Consider the following 4,778-nt stretch of genomic DNA (forward strand, 5'->3'; position numbering starts at 1 on the left):
ACTGTATTGTTACACATTTTATGTACTCCATATGAACTGGTGTCATTCCTACATATGATTGTGATCGGGAAGAGCACAAAAGGGTATTTGTATGTCAAAAACAAATCGATGCTTCCATCTTCTAAGCTAAAACTCCCTTAATCGACGGTGTGTCCAACACCTTGGAACAAATCCAACCACTGTATAGCTCAGTCGCCGAGTCAGGAATTTATATAAGAGGATTAAAAAAAATACTAGAGTATCATAGTCAGAATTCGAATGTTGTGAACCCATAAGTTAGATAATGCTTATGGGCCAGCTATTTGGACAAAGGTTGGCCAAGCTATTGGTCCTGGGGCTAAACTACGATATGGGCAAGGAATTAGACAGCCCAACTATACACTTGCTTGGGATCCAGGTTGAGTAGGGCGTACGTGACAAATGGGATAAAAGGGTGTCATCGGCATTTTTAGGAATTATGCGAATTATGTCAACTGCTTGGGCAGAGTCTATGTTTCCTCATCCCCAGTTCTCTCTGTACTCCTCATCCCCTTCTTCTACTATGTTTGTTCTTAATAATTTCCTTTCAGTGTTTAATTTCTCTTTGTAATTCCCATTTTTATCGTAGTGAAATACACTTGTTAATCTGTTGGGCATGGAATTGTGTGTATTTAATGTTGGGTTCGTTACATTAGAAAGAAGAAGGAAAACCTAAAGAGTAACGAGAAGAACTACTCTTGAACAGTGATTCCAAGAGCTCAAAGAAGCTCAGTCAAATTGAGAGAATAGAGAAGAGAGAATTGTTATTAATCTTCACAACAATAGCTAAGTACAAAGGAAGGTTTTGTGAGCTACATAGATAAATCTAAGGCTACCCTGAATAAGAGGCAGCTACAACAGGAACGCAGGTACATTTTCAGATCCCGCAATCATCGAGCACAGCAACAACAGTAGCCAACATCTGCACGAAATGTGCAAAAGTGTAGTATCAGTACAACCGACCCCATGTACGAAATGTAAGAAATTTCTTGAATATTAGAATAGCTTTATGAGAATGTATTGTGGCAGAATCGTTATTTTTGTTGCCAGGACATATGTTCTTTAACATATAGATAATATAAAGACTGGAAATCCTTCCAACCACCTAATATTACTTTTCTCAAGCAAATTTAAGTATAGCTTCAAAATACTTTGACAATATGAATTACATAAAACTCCTCCTGAAAAAATAGTAGAAATTCAAATTCTTCTGATTTTGTTTCACCAAAATCATCACTCCTCTATTTGACTAATATACTCCCTATTGATCTCTCCCATACCTTCATATCAAAGCTTGAATGATTGACTTTCAGATTAAAATAATATAGCGTATAATGGTAGTTCTCCTTTCCATTTCTTCTTTTATGATCTTATCTATTTGAAATGTTTTATCTATAAGTGCGGCTTGGCGAGATACTAGGACAACTTATTGTCGCCTGTCATGCCATGGTTTAAGCTTTAGGCTCCATAGACGGAACTCTGTTTAGGTATTAGGGAAGGAAGGACACCACTCAGTACCTAAGGTGCGGTTCAATGCTTAACAAAAACTGCCAAAAGAGAAAAAATAAAAAGAAAGAGGGATATACGGAAAATATTTTGCATAGAGTAATTAACCCACAAATTACTGTATTGTTACACATTTTATGTACTCCATATGAACTGGTGTCATTCCTACATATGATTGTGATCGGGAAGAGCACAAAAGGGTATTTGTATGTCAAAAACAAATCGATGCTTCCATCTTCTAAGCTAAAACTCCCTTAATCGACGGTGTGTCCAATACCTTGGAACAAATCCAACCACTGTATAGCTCAGTCGCCGAGTCAGAAATTTATATAAGAGGATTAAAAAAATACTAGAGTATCATAGTCAGAATTCGAATGTTGTGAACATGGATAAGTTAGATAATGTTTATGGGCCAGCTATTTGGACAAAGGTTGGCCAAGCTATTGGTCCTGGGATTAAACCATGATATGGGCAAGGAATTAGACAGCCCAACTATACACTTGCTTGGGATCCAGGTTGAGTAGGGAGTACGTGACAAAGGGGATAAAAGGGTGTCATCGGCATTTTTAGGAATTATGCGAATTATGTCAACTGCTTGGGCAGAGTCTATGTTTCCTCATCCCCAGTTCTCTCTGTACTCCTCATCCCCTTCTTCTACTATATTTGTTCTTAATAATTTCCTTTCAGTGTTTAATTTCTCTTTGTAATTCTCATTTTTATCGTAGTGAAATACACTTGTTAATATGTTGGGCATGGAATTGTGTGTATTTAGTGTTGGGTTCGTTACATTAGAAAGAAGAAGGAAAACCTAAAGAGTAACGAGAAGAACTACTCTTGAACAGTGATTCCAAGAGCTCAATGAAGCTCAGTCAAATTGAGAGAATAGAGAAGAGAGAATGTTATTAATCTTCACAACAATAGCTAAGTACAAAGGAAGGTTTTGTGAGCTACATAGATGAATCCATGTGATGTGCAGTTATTTAGTTATAACTAACTTCTGGAAGTCACATGACCCACACGTGCCTCTTCTAACAACCTTCAACTAATAGTTTTAACTACTAACTATTATTACTCCCTAACTGTAGCTATTACATACATATACGTATCAATACCCCTCTTTCAGATCATCCTTATCCTCAAGGATTAAAAAGTGAAAACTTGAGCTTGAAATCTTGTAGATCCTCCCAAATGATGTTCTCTGGTGTAGCATTCATCCATTTGACAAGGACTTGTGTTATTGCCTTGCCATGCTTCTTGGCCAGCCTTCTATCTAATATTTCTTCAGGTTCTAGTAGGACAGGCCATGAGTCAGAATGGATCACAGGCAATGTCACGGAAGCAGTGTGAACTCCTAGCTTTTTCCTCAGCAGCGAAACATGAAAAGTTGGGTGGATCTTAGAGTGTAGAGGTAGAGCTAGAGTGTAGGCCACCTGTCCCACCTTGGCAATGATTTGAAAGGGACCAAAGAACTTAGCAGATAATTTCTTATAAGAATGGTTCTTTAAGGAGAGCTGCTTGTAAGGTTGTAACTTGATGAAAACCCAATCACCAACTTGATAGCTTCTATCAGTTCTGCCCTTGTCTGCTTGCACTTTCATTCTGTGTTGAGCTTTCTCCAGATGAGCCTTTAAAGCTCTTAATGTGGCTTCTCTTACCTACAAGCTCCTATCTATCACATCCAGCTGAGAGTCAAAAGGTTGGTAAGGAAGTAGAGGAGGTGGTTTCTGACCATAAACAACCTCATATGGAGTCATATTGGTAGCTGAGTGAATGGTGGTGTTGTACTACCATTCTGCAAGAGACAACAAGTGTGACCATTCCTTTGTCTTACCAAAGGTCATACACCTCAAGTAGCATTCCAAACATCGATTGACAACTTCAGTTTGTCCATCTATTTGAGGGTGATAGGCAGAAGAAGTCAGAAGTGAGACCTTTTGTAATTTGAACAACTTCTGCCAAAATCTACTTGTGAATATGTTGTCCCTATCAGAAATAATGATTTTGGGTATTCCATGATGTTTGAATACTCCTTCCATGAAAATTCGAGCTACCTCTAAGGCTGTGTAGGGATGTTTGAGGGCCATAAAATGAGCAGCCTTGTTGAGCCTGTCTACCACTAAAGAAATGACCTCTTTACCTACAGCATTAGGTAATCCTTCTATGAAATCCATAGAGATATCTTGCCAAACTCCTGCAGGATAGGTAAAGGTTGTAATAGCACTGGGTAAGCCACATTCTCTCCCTTGCACCTCTGACACACATCACATTTCCTTACATAGTGGTACACATCCGAATTTATCTTTTTCCAATAGAAGTCCTATTTTACTATGTTGAGAGTAGCTATGATACTAGAGTGTCCTCCAATATCACTGTCATGATAGAATGAAAACAATCTTTTTTTAGCTCAGGATCTGCACCTACCATCATTCTCCCTTTCTTGCTAAGGATGCCTCCTTGAAGCAAGTAGTGAGGTTTATGACAGACACCAGATTACAGTCTTTAAACCAGCTTTTGGAGTGCTGGATCATGGGTCCGGCTGTGCTTAACTTCCTCTAAAAGCTCAGAAAAGACACCAGAGATGCTAAATAGTTCAATTGGATCCTCCTTCCTGGAAAGAGCATCAGTTGCAATGTTGTCTTTGCCCTTTTGTAAGAGATGGTATAATCATAACCTAATAGTTTGATTAACTATTTTTGTTGACTGGGAGTGGTAATTTTATGTTCTAGTAGATATTTGAGAGTGTGATGGTCAATCTTGATTACAAAGTGTCTCCCTAGTAGGTAAGGTCTCCATTTTTGGACTGCAGTACCCAATGCTAGCAGCTCCCTCTCATAGGCTGATAGTGCTTCGTTTTTCTCTGATAAGCCTTTGCTGAAGAAAGCTATAGGTCTGCTATCTTGAGCCAGTACTACTCCAATGCCAGAACCAGAAACATCAGTTTCTACTACAAACTCTTTGTTGAAACCAGGTAGTACCAGAACATGTGTTGTAGTGAGTGCCTTTTTCAAGTCTTCAACTGTCTGAGTGACAGCAGAGTTCCAGATGAAATTCCCTTGTTTTAGCAGATCATGCAAGGGTCTTGCAATAATACCATACCCCCTTATACACCTTCTATAGTACCTAGTGAGACCTAAGAAACCCCTCAAGCTCTTTTAGGTAGTTGGTTGAGGCCAGTTCACTACTACTTCTACCTTCTGATGGTCCATAGCAACTCTCTCTTCAGAGATTACATGGCCTAAGTAATATATATTTGT

The sequence above is a fragment of the Nicotiana tabacum genome, chromosome 24 (genome assembly GCF_000715075.1).
Source record: "Nicotiana tabacum cultivar K326 chromosome 24, ASM71507v2, whole genome shotgun sequence".
In the NCBI taxonomy this organism is placed as follows: Eukaryota; Viridiplantae; Streptophyta; class Magnoliopsida; order Solanales; family Solanaceae; genus Nicotiana; species Nicotiana tabacum.